Here is a 12,651-nt window from a genome sequence, read left to right as displayed (position 1 = left end):
TAAATGTTGGTGTCAGTGGATAAGTAAGGAGTAGGTAAATGTTGGTGTCTCAGCTAGGATCAGTAAGGAGTAGGCAAAAGTTGAAGTCTCAGTTAGGATCAGTTAGGAGTAGGTAAATGTTGGTGTCTCAGTTATGATCAGTAAGGATTAGGTAAATGTTGGAGTCTCAGTTAGGATAAGTAAGGAGTAGGTAAATGTTGGTGTCTCAGCTAGGATCATTAAGGAGTAGGTAAATGTTGGAGTCTCAGTTAGGATCAGTTAGGAGTAGGTAAATGTTGGTGTCAGTGGATAAGTAAGGATTAAGTAAATGTTGGTGTCAGTGGGTAAGTAAGGAGTAGGTAAATGTTGGTGTCAGTGGATAAGTAAGGATTAAGTAAATGTTGGTGTCAGTGGGTAAGTAAGGAGTAGGTAAATGTTGGTGTCAGTGGATAAGTAAGGAGTAGGTAAATGTTGGTGTCTCAGTTAGGATCAGTAAGGAGTAGGTAAATGTTGGTGTCAGTGGATACGTAAGGAGTAGGTAAATGTTGGTGTCAGTGGATCAGTAAGGAGTAGGTAAATGTTGGTGTCAGTGGATCAGTAAGGAGTAGGTAAATGTTGGTGTCAGTGGATAAGTAAGGAGTAGGTAAATGTTGGTGTCAGTGGATAAGTAAGGAGTAGGTAAATGTTGGTGTCTCAGTTAGGATCAGTAAGGAGTAGGTAAATGTTGGAGTCTCCGTTAGGATCAGTTAGGAGTAGGTAAATGTTGGTGTCTCAGTTAGGATAAGTAAAGAGTAGGTAAATGTTGGAGTCTCAGTTAGGATCAGTAAGGAGTAGGTAAATGTTGGTGTCTCAGTTAGGATCAGTAAGGAGTAGGTAAACGTTGTGTGTCTCAAAAGTCTCAGTTAGGATCAGTAAAGGTCTCAGTAGGTAAATAGGTTGGAGTCTCAGTTAGGATAAGTAAGGAGTAGGTAAATGTTGGTGTCAGTGGATCAGTAGGAGTAGGTAAATGTTGGTGTCAGTGGATAAGTAAGGAGTAGGTAAATGTTGGTGTCTCAGTTAGGATCAGTAAGGAGTAGGTAAATGTTGGTGTCTCAGTTAGGATCAGTGAGGAGTAGGTAAATGTTGGTGTCAGTGGATAAGTAAGGATTAGGTAAATGTTGGTGTCAGTGGATAAGTAAGGAGTAGGTAAATGTTGGTTTCAGTGGATAAGTAAGGAGTAGGTAAATGTTGGTGTCTCAGTTAGGATCAGTAAGGAGTAGGTAAATGTTGGTGTCTCAGTTAGGATCAGTTAGGAGTAGGTAAATGTTGGTGTCAGTGGATAAGTAAGGAGTAGGTAAATGTTGGTGTCTCAGTTAGGATCAGTAAGGAGTAGGTAAATGTTGGTGTCTCAGTTAGGATCAGTAAGGAGTAGGTAAATGTTGGAGTCTCTGTTAGGATCAGTTAGGAGTAGGTAAATGTTGGTGTCTCAGTTAGGATCAGTAAGGAGTAGGTAAATGTTGGAGTCTCAGTTAGGATCAGTAAGGAGTAGGTAAATGTTGGAGTCTCAGTTAGGATCAGTTGGGAGTAGGTAAATGTTGGTGTCTCAGTTAGGATAAGTAAGGAGTAGGTAAATGTTGGAGTCTCAGTTAGGATCAGTAAGGAGTAAGTAAATGTTGGTGTCAGTGGATCAGTAAGGAGTAGGTAAATGTTGGTGTCAGTGGATAAGTAAGGAGTAGGTAAATGTTGGTGTCAGTGGATAAGTAATGAGTAGGTAAATGTTGGTCTCTCAGTTGGGATCAGTAAGGAGTAGGTAAATGTTGGTGTCTCAGTTAGGATCAGTTAGGAGTAGGTAAATGTTGGTGTCAGTGGATAAGTAAGGAGTAGGTAAATGTTGGTGTCTCAGTTGGGATCAGTAAGGAGTAGGTAAATGTTGGTGTCTCAGTAGGATCAGTAAGGAGTAGGTAAATGTTGGTGTCTCAGTTAGGATAAGTAAAGAGTAGGTAAATGTTGGAGTCTCAGTTAGGATCAGTAAGGAGTAGGTAAATGTTGGTGTCTCAGTTAGGATAGTAAGGAGTAGGTAAATGTTGGTGTCTCAGCTAGGATCAGTAAGGAGTAGGTAAATGTTGGTGTCTCAGTTAGGATCAGTAAGGAGTAGGTAAATGTTGGTGTCTCAGTTAGGATCAGTTAGGAGTAGGTAAATGTTGGTGTCTCAGTTATGATCAGTAAGGATTAGGTAAATGTTGGAGTCTCAGTTAGGATAAGTAAGGAGTAGGTAAATGTTGGTGTATCAGCTAGGATCATTAAGGAGTAGGTAAATGTTGGAGTCTCAGTTAGGATCAGTTAGGAGTAGGTAAATGTTGGTGTCAGTGGATAAGTAAGGAATAGGTAAATGTTGGTGTCAGTGGATCAGTAAGGAGTAGGTAAATGTTGGTGTCAGTGGAGTAAGGAGTAGGTAAATGTTGGTGTCTCAGTTAGGATCAGTAAGGAGTAGGTAAATGTTGGTGTCTCAGTTAGGATCAGTTAGGAGTAGGTAAATGTTGGTGTCAGTGGATAAGTAAGGATTAGGTAAATGTTAGTGTAAATGTTAGGTAAATGTTGGTGTCTCAGTTAGGATCAGTAAGGAGTAGGTAAATGTTGGAGTCTCAGTTGGATCAGTTAGGAGTAGGTAAATGTTGGTGTCTCAGTTAGGATCAGTAAGGAGTAGGTAAATGTTGGTGTCTCAGTTAGGATCAGTAAGGAGTAGGTAAATGTTGGAGTCTCAGTTAGGATCAGTAAGGAGTAGGTAAATGTTGGAGTCTCAGTTAGGATCAGTTGGGAGTAGGTAAATGTTGGTGTCTCAGTTAGGATAAGTAAGGAGTAGGTAAATGTTGGTGTCAGTGGATAAGTAAGGAGTAGGTAAATGTTGGTCTCTCAGTTGGGATCAGTAAGGAGTAGGTAAATGTTGGTGTCTCAGTTAGGATCAGTTAGGAGTAGGTAAATGTTGGTGTCAGTGGATAAGTAAGGAGTAGGTAAATGTTGGTGTCTCAGTTGGGATCAGTAAGGAGTAGGTAAATGTTGGAGTCTCCGTTAGGATCAGTTAGGAGTAGGTAAATGTTGGTGTCTCAGTTAGGATAAGTAAAGAGTAGGTAAATGTTGGAGTCTCAGTTAGGATCAGTAAGGAGTAGGTAATAAATGTTGGTGTCTCAGTTAGGATAGGTAAGGAGTAGGTAAATGTTGGTGTCTCAGCTAGGATCAGTAAGGAGTAGGTAAACGTTGGTGTCTCAGCTAGGATCAGTAAGGAGTAGGCAAAAGTTGGAGTCTCAGTTAGGATCAGTTAGGAGTAGGTAAATGTTGGTGTCTCAGTTATGATCAGTAAGGATTAGGTAAATGTTGGAGTCTCAGTTAGGATAAGTAAGGAGTAGGTAAATGTTGGTGTATCAGCTAGGATCATTAAGGAGTAGGTAAATGTTGGAGTCTCAGTTAGGATCAGTTAGGAGTAGGTAAATGTTGGTGTCAGTGGATAAGTAAGGAGTAGGTAAATGTTGGTGTCAGTGGATCAGTAAGGAGTAGGTAAATGTTGGTGTCAGTGGATAAGTAAGGAGTAGGTAAATGTTGGTGTCTCAGTTAGGATCAGTAAGGAGTAGGTAAATGTTGGTGTCTCAGTTAGATCAGTTAGGAGTAGTTAAATGTTGGTGTCAGTGGATAAGTAAGGATTAGGTAAATGTTGGTGTCAGTTGATAAGTAAGGAGTAGGTAAATGTTGGTGTCAGTGGATAAGTAAGGAGTAGGTAAATGTTGGTGTCTCAGTTAGGATCAGTAAGGAGTAGGTAAATGTTGGTGTCTCAGTTAGGATCAGTAAGGAGTAGGTAAATGTTGGAGTCTCTGTTAGGATCAGTTAGGAGTAGGTAAATGTTGGTGTCTCAGTTAGGATCAGTTAGGAGTAGTTAAATGTTGGTGTCAGTGGATAAGTAAGGATTAGGTAAATGTTGGTGTCAGTTGATAAGTAAGGAGTAGGTAAATGTTGGTGTCAGTGGATAAGTAAGGAGTTGGTAAATGTTGGTGTCTCAGTTAGGATCAGTAAGGAGTAGGTAAATGTTGGTGTCTCAGTTAGGATCAGTAAGGAGTAGGTAAATGTTGGAGTCTCTGTTAGGATCAGTTAGGAGTAGGTAAATGTTGGTGTCTCAGTTAGGATCAGTTAGGAGTAGGTAAATGTTGGTGTCTCAGTTAGGATAAGTAAGGAGTAGGTAAATGTTGGTGTCTCAGTTAGGATCAGTAAGGAGTAGGTAAATGTTGGTGTCAGTGGATAAGTAAGGAGTAGGTAAATGTTGGTGTCAGTGGATCAGTAAGGAGTAGGTAAATGTTGGTGTCTCAGTTAGGATCACTTAGGAGTAGGTAAATGTTGGTGTCAGTGGATAAGTAAGGAGTAGGTAAATGTTGGTGTCTCAGTTAGGATCAGTAAGGAGTAGGTAAATGTTGGTGTCTCAGTTAGGATCAGTTAGGAGTAGGTAAATGTTGGTGTCTCACCTAGGATCCGTAAGGAGTAGGTAAAAGTTGGAGTCTCAGTTAGGATCAGTTAGGAGTAGGTAAATGTTGGTGTCTCAATTATGATCAGTAAGGATTAGGTAAATGTTGGAGTCTCAGTTAGGATCAGTAAGGAGTAGGTAGATGTTGGTGTCTCAGCTAGGATGATTAAGGAGTAGGTAAATGTTGGAGTCTCAGTTAGGATCAGTTAGGAGTTGTTAAATGTTGGTGTCAGTGGATAAGTAAGGAGTAGGTAAATGTTGGTGTCAGTGGATCAGTAAGGATTAGGTAAATGTTGGTGTCGGTGGATAAGTAAGGAGTAGGTAAATGATGGTGTCAGTGGATAAGTAAGGAGTAGGTAAATGTTGGTGTCAATGGATCAGTAAGGAGTAGGTAAATGTTGGTGTCAGTGATTAAGTAAGGAGTAGGTAAATGTTGGTGTCAGTGGATCAGTAAGGATTAGGTAAATGTTGGTGTCAGTGGATAAGTAAGGAGTAGGTAAATGTTGGTGTCTCAGTTAGGATCAGTAAGGAGTAGGTAATTGTTGGTGTCTCAGTTAGGATCAGTAAGGAGTAGGTAAATGTTGGTGTCTCAGTTAGGATCAGTAAGGAGTAGGTAAATGTTGGTGTCAGTGGATAAGTAAGGAGTAGGTAAATGTTGGTGTCTCAGTTAGGATCAGTAAGGAGTAGGTAAATGTTGGAGTCTCTGTTAGGATCAGTTAGGAGTAGGTAAATGTTGGTGTCTCAGTTAGGATCAGTAAGGAGTAGATAAATGTTGGAGTCTCAGTTAGGATCAGTAAGGAGTAGGTAAATGTTGGAGTCTCAGTTAGGATCAGTTAGGAGTAGGTAAATGTTGGTGTCTCAGTTAGGATAAGTAAGGAGTAGGTAAATGTTGGTGTCTCAGTTAGGATCAGTAAGGAGTAGGTAAATGTTGGTGTCAGTGGATAAGTAAGGAGTAGGTAAATGTTGGTGTCAGTTGGATCAGTAAGGAGTAGGTAAATGTTGGTGTCAGTAGGATTAAGTAAGGAGTAGGTAAATGTTGGTGTCAGTGGATCAGTAAGGATTAGGTAAATGTTGGTGTCAGTGGATAAGTAAGGAGTAGGTAAATGTTGGTGTCTCAGTTAGGATCAGTAAGGAGTAGGTAAATGTTGGTGTCTCAGTTAGGATCAGTTAGGAGTAGGTAAATGTTGGTGTCAGTGGATAAGTAAGGGTTAGGTAAATGTTGGTGTCAGTGGATAAGTAAGGAGTATGTAAATGTTGGAGTCTCAGTTAGGATCAGTAAGGAGTAGGTAAATGTTGGTGTCTCAGTTAGCATCAGTAAGGAGTAGGTAAATGTTGGTGTCTCAGTTAGGATCAGTAAGGAGTAGGTAAATGTTGGAGTCTCAGTTAGGATCAGTAAGGAGTAGGTAAATGTTGGTGTCTCAGTTAGGATCAGTAATGAGTAGGTAAATGTTGGTGTCTCAGTGAGGATCAGTAAGGAGTAGGTAAATGTTGGAGTCTCAGTTAGGATCAGTAAGGAGTAGGTAAATGTTGGTCTCTCAGCTCGGATGATTAAGGAGTAGGTAAATGTTGGAGTCTCAGTTAGGATCAGTTAGGAGTAGGTAAATGTTGGTGTCAGTGGATAAGTAAGGAGTAGGTAAATGTTGGTGTCAGTGGATAAGTAAGGAGTAGGTAAATGTTGGTGTCAGTGGATCAGTAAGGATTAGGTAAATGTTGGTGTCTCAGTTAGGATCAGTAAGGAGTAGGTAAATGTTGGTGTCAGTGGATAAGTAAGGAGTAGGTAAATGTTGGTGTCAGTGGATCAGTAAGGATTAGGTAAATGTTGGTGTCTCAGTTAGGATCAGTAAGGAGTAGTTAAATGTTGGTGTCAGTGGATAAGTAAGGAGTAGGTAAATGTTGGTGTCAGTGGATCAGTAAGGATTAGGTAAATGTTGGTGTCTCAGTTAGGATCAGTAAGGAGTAGGTAAATGTTGGTGTCAGTGGATAAGTAAGGAGTAGGTAAATGTTGGTGTCAGTGGATCAGTAAGGATTAGGTAAATGTTGGTGTCTCAGTTAGGATCAGTAAGGAGTAGGTAAATGTTGGTGTCAGTGGATAAGTAAGGAGTAGGTAAATGTTGGTGTCTCAGTTGGGATCAGTAAGGAGTAGGTAAATGTTGGAGTCTCCGTTAGGATCAGTTAGGAGTAGGTAAATGTTGGTGTCTCAGTTAGGATAAGTAAAGAGTAGGTAAATGCTGGAGTCTCAGTTAGGATCAGTAAGGAGTAGGTAAATGTTGGTGTCTCAGTTAGGATAGGTAAGGAGTAGGTAAATGTTGGTGTCTCAGCTAGGATCAGTAAGGAGTAGGTAAACGTTGGTGTCTCAGCTAGGATCAGTAAGGAGTAGGCAAAAGTTGGAGTCTCAGTTAGGATCAGTTAGGAGTAGGTAAATGTTGGTGTCTCAGTTATGATCAGTAAGGATTAGGTAAATGTTGGAGTCTCAGTTAGGATAAGTAAGGAGTAGGTAAATGTTGGTGTATCAGCTAGGATCATTAAGGAGTAGGTAAATGTTGGAGTCTCAGTTAGGATCAGTTAGGAGTAGGTAAATGTTGGTGTCAGTGGATAAGTAAGGAGTAGGTAAATGTTGGTGTCAGTGGATCAGTAAGGAGTAGGTAAATGTTGGTGTCAGTGGATAAGTAAGGAGTAGGTAAATGTTGGTGTCTCAGTTAGGATCAGTAAGGAGTAGGTAAATGTTGGTGTCTCAGTTAGATCAGTTAGGAGTAGTTAAATGTTGGTGTCAGTGGATAAGTAAGGATTAGGTAAATGTTGGTGTCAGTTGATAAGTAAGGAGTAGGTAAATGTTGGTGTCAGTGGATAAGTAAGGAGTAGGTAAATGTTGGTGTCTCAGTTAGGATCAGTAAGGAGTAGGTAAATGTTGGTGTCTCAGTTAGGATCAGTAAGGAGTAGGTAAATGTTGGAGTCTCTGTTAGGATCAGTTAGGAGTAGGTAAATGTTGGTGTCTCAGTTAGGATCAGTTAGGAGTAGTTAAATGTTGGTGTCAGTGGATAAGTAAGGATTAGGTAAATGTTGGTGTCAGTTGATAAGTAAGGAGTAGGTAAATGTTGGTGTCAGTGGATAAGTAAGGAGTTGGTAAATGTTGGTGTCTCAGTTAGGATCAGTAAGGAGTAGGTAAATGTTGGTGTCAGTTAGGATCAGTAAGGAGTAGGTAAATGTTGGAGTCTCTGTTAGGATCAGTTAGGAGTAGGTAAATGTTGGTGTCTCAGTTAGGATCAGTTAGGAGTAGGTAAATGTTGGTGTCTCAGTTAGGATAAGTAAGGAGTAGGTAAATGTTGGTGTCTCAGTTAGGATCAGTAAGGAGTAGGTAAATGTTGGTGTCAGTGGATAAGTAAGGAGTAGGTAAATGTTGGTGTCAGTGGATCAGTAAGGAGTAGGTAAATGTTGGTGTCTCAGTTAGGATCACTTAGGAGTAGGTAAATGTTGGTGTCAGTGGATAAGTAAGGAGTAGGTAAATGTTGGTGTCTCAGTTAGGATCAGTAAGGAGTAGGTAAATGTTGGTGTCTCAGTTAGGATCAGTTAGGAGTAGGTAAATGTTGGTGTCTCACCTAGGATCCGTAAGGAGTAGGTAAAAGTTGGAGTCTCAGTTAGGATCAGTTAGGAGTAGGTAAATGTTGGTGTCTCAATTATGATCAGTAAGGATTAGGTAAATGTTGGAGTCTCAGTTAGGATCAGTAAGGAGTAGGTAGATGTTGGTGTCTCAGCTAGGATGATTAAGGAGTAGGTAAATGTTGGAGTCTCAGTTAGGATCAGTTAGGAGTTGTTAAATGTTGGTGTCAGTGGATAAGTAAGGAGTAGGTAAATGTTGGTGTCAGTGGATCAGTAAGGATTAGGTAAATGTTGGTGTCGGTGGATAAGTAAGGAGTAGGTAAATGATGGTGTCAGTGGATAAGTAAGGAGTAGGTAAATGTTGGTGTCAATGGATCAGTAAGGAGTAGGTAAATGTTGGTGTCAGTGATTAAGTAAGGAGTAGGTAAATGTTGGTGTCAGTGGATCAGTAAGGATTAGGTAAATGTTGGTGTCAGTGGATAAGTAAGGAGTAGGTAAATGTTGGTGTCTCAGTTAGGATCAGTAAGGAGTAGGTAATTGTTGGTGTCTCAGTTAGGATCAGTAAGGAGTAGGACCAAACAGATTAGAGGTAAAATTAGATCCTTGACACCTGAATGACCTTAGGATACAATGAGAGAAACTGGTCAAATGTTGGTGTCTCAGTTAGGATCAGTAAGGAGTAGGTAAATGTTGGTGTCAGTGGATAAGTAAGGAGTAGGTAAATGTTGGTGTCTCAGTTAGGATCAGTAAGGAGTAGGTAAATGTTGGAGTCTCTGTTAGGATCAGTTAGGAGTAGGTAAATGTTGGTGTCTCAGTTAGGATCAGTAAGGAGTAGATAAATGTTGGAGTCTCAGTTAGGATCAGTAAGGAGTAGGTAAATGTTGGAGTCTCAGTTAGGATCAGTTAGGAGTAGGTAAATGTTGGTGTCTCAGTTAGGATAAGTAAGGAGTAGGTAAATGTTGGTGTCTCAGTTAGGATCAGTAAGGAGTAGGTAAATGTTGGTGTCAGTGGATAAGTAAGGAGTAGGTAAATGTTGGTGTCAATGGATCAGTAAGGAGTAGGTAAATGTTGGTGTCAGTGATTAAGTAAGGAGTAGGTAAATGTTGGTGTCAGTGGATCAGTAAGGATTAGGTAAATGTTGGTGTCAGTGGATAAGTAAGGAGTAGGTAAATGTTGGTGTCTCAGTTAGGATCAGTAAGGAGTAGGTAAATGTTGGTGTCTCAGTTAGGATCAGTTAGGAGTAGGTAAATGTTGGTGTCAGTGGATAAGTAAGGAGTAGGTAAATGTTGGTGTCAATGGATCAGTAAGGAGTAGGTAAATGTTGGTGTCAGTGATTAAGTAAGGAGTAGGTAAATGTTGGTGTCAGTGGATAAGTAAGGAGTATGTAAATGTTGGAGTCTCAGTTAGGATCAGTAAGGAGTAGGTAAATGTTGGTGTCTCAGTTAGCATCAGTAAGGAGTAGGTAAATGTTGGTGTCTCAGTTAGGATCAGTAAGGAGTAGGTAAATGTTGGAGTCTCAGTTAGGATCAGTAAGGAGTAGGTAAATGTTGGTGTCTCAGTTAGGATCAGTAATGAGTAGGTAAATGTTGGTGTCTCAGTGAGGATCAGTAAGGAGTAGGTAAATGTTGGAGTCTCAGTTAGGATCAGTAAGGAGTAGGTAAATGTTGGTCTCTCAGCTCGGATGATTAAGGAGTAGGTAAATGTTGGAGTCTCAGTTAGGATCAGTTAGGAGTAGGTAAATGTTGGTGTCAGTGGATAAGTAAGGAGTAGGTAAATGTTGGTGTCAGTGGATAAGTAAGGAGTAGGTAAATGTTGGTGTCAGTGGATCAGTAAGGATTAGGTAAATGTTGGTGTCTCAGTTAGGATCAGTAAGGAGTAGGTAAATGTTGGTGTCAGTGGATAAGTAAGGAGTAGGTAAATGTTGGTGTCAGTGGATCAGTAAGGATTAGGTAAATGTTGGTGTCTCAGTTAGGATCAGTAAGGAGTAGTTAAATGTTGGTGTCAGTGGATAAGTAAGGAGTAGGTAAATGTTGGTGTCAGTGGATCAGTAAGGATTAGGTAAATGTTGGTGTCTCAGTTAGGATCAGTAAGGAGTAGGTAAATGTTGGTGTCTCAGCTAGGATGATTAAGGAGTAGGTAAATGTTGGAGTCTCAGTTAGTATCAGTTAGGAGTAGGTAAATGTTGGTGTCAGTGGATAAGTAAGGAGTAGGTAAATGTTGGTGTCAGTGGATAAGTAAGGAGTAGGTAAATGTTGGTGTCAGTGATTAAGTAAGGAGTAGGTAAATGTTGGTGTCTCAGTTAGGATCAGTAAGGATTAGGTAAATGTTGGTGTCTCAGTTAGGATCAGTAAGGAGTAGGTAAATGTTGATGTCTCAGTTAGGATCAGTAAGGAGTAGGTAAATGTTGGAGTCTCAGTTAGGATCAGTAAGGAGTAGGTAAATGTTGGTGGCTCAGTTAGGATCAGTAAGGAGTAGGTACATTTTGGTGTCAGTAGATCAGTAAGGAGTAGGTAAATGTTGGTCTCAGTTAGGATAAGTTAGGAGTAGGTAAATGTTGGTGGCTCAGTTAGGATCAGTAAGGAGTTGGTAAACGTCTCAGTGGATCGGTAAGGAGTAGGTAAATGTTATCCCCTAATCACTGATAATAGTATCAGACATTATTAATCTTCGTAATAGTTGAGCTAAGAATAGAGGGATGAATAATCTGATCTCAGATCGGTGGTATTTAAAGGGTGATTTCTACCTCAGCACATATTTACACCTGCTACTGTCTTGCATTTACTTCATGGAAAAATACTCATAATATTTGACCGAGTTTCAGACTGACGGGATCATAATCTGGAGTTGAACATAAGCCTCTTCAACGAAGGAGTATTTCTGCTGAATGGCACCCTGTTCTACGCACTGGGCGCACACTGGTTAAATCAACACTGTTTCTACGTCATTTCAATGAAATGACATTAAACCAACATGGAATAGACGTTGAATTCATGTCTGTTCCCAGTAAGTATGTAGTGCACTACTTTTGAAAAGTGCTTGTGATTATTCCTATTTATTTATTTTCGTCTAGACTTGTCTGGGTTTTGACATTTATCTGCAATCCTAAAAGCTTTGTTTCAGTTGCCTTTAAAAACCGGGCTCCTGTAATTGATATGCGCTGTGACAAAACTGTCAAGCTTTTCTGGATTCAAATCCACAAATGTAACAAGATAATAGCCCTGGTTGATGTTAGATCTCTTGTCTGTAACCAGTGAGGTGTCCCAGTCCATAGCTTATTCATGCAGTCTAACACCTCAGAGAGCCCTACAAAAATAACAACTCTGATTCTCCCTAACTCCAAGGTATAACGTACTTTTTCAACCACAAAATAGGTCTTTGAGAGTGCACCATAGGCCTTATTATATCTCCAATTCACTCAGTGGGAAACGCAAATCCATTGTGTCAAGTCCTTAAGCAAGATGTTTTCCACCGCACAACACCCCTAACCAGAGGCAGATCCCACGAGGTTGCCATCGAGGGATCACATTTAAAAGCTTAACAACTGAGAGAGTGAGAGATCTCCCCCCTCAGATTCTATTCAGCGGTTCTTCCTGGGGCACAGAGGAGCTCAGGGAACGGTACACTCCTTCTTCTGCTATTGTTCTGTGAATGGGCAAAGTGAACTGACATTTGTGACCGACAAACCTGGATTCGGACCTATGTAGGAAAATTAGAAATTGTGTTTTTTTTACATTGGATAAAAGTATAGACTCAGAGATAGAAAAGTGACATCATGAACATTCTATTGTTGGCTGACATCAAACTTGACGTCGTCGTTGTGAAAAAGTATTAACACAAAAACGTACAGGCTGCGTAACATCAGCAGCCTGGTGGTCCAAAATAGAATAATTGGTGTATTTTAACAACAACAAACCCATCCTTTTAAAAATATATTTAGGATATTTCAATCTAGAAAACCAGGCAACTAAAAGCAACTTTCTAACCAACGTTTTGGTTTGTTTCTAGCTTGTTAGCTATCCAACTAACATTAAGTTAGCTGGCTAGCCAGTTCAGATAATGACCAAATCATAGCTGACAACGTCTTAACTTTCACTAATTTGTATTCATTATTACAGTAAAATAAACTCACCATAAGATCATTATTTACATGTTAATGGCAAGCTAATTACGGAAAATAGCTTACGGTTGTGAGAGTGATGGAATAAAAGCAGGGCATTCTACCAGGGAATTTTAGAACTTGGAAACGGTCTCATTGACCTAACGTTAAATCCTAATTTGACTTTGGTGCAGGTCATGTTCTTCACATTACCATCTCTAGTAAACACATACTATATCAAATAACTTACACGATCATGCATGTAACATTAGCTAGCGAGCCAGCCAGCTAAAGTTCGCTAGCTAGCTTACAGTACACTTTAACTTGAAATGAAAATGACTTTCTGACAAAACTATCATATCTGAAAATGTAGCTAACTAGACTCTCTTACCCATATATATGGACGAACACTTCTCCCTCTCTGCCACGGATGCCATGGTTGCCCTTAGTTGTAATCTGGATACAGGTGTTTTATACAACAGCTTTCTGTGTTTTCTCTTTT

Source organism: Oncorhynchus gorbuscha, linkage group LG03 (assembly GCF_021184085.1).
Source record: "Oncorhynchus gorbuscha isolate QuinsamMale2020 ecotype Even-year linkage group LG03, OgorEven_v1.0, whole genome shotgun sequence".
Taxonomy (NCBI): domain Eukaryota; kingdom Metazoa; phylum Chordata; class Actinopteri; order Salmoniformes; family Salmonidae; genus Oncorhynchus; species Oncorhynchus gorbuscha.
This window is presented reverse-complemented; position numbering follows the sequence as displayed.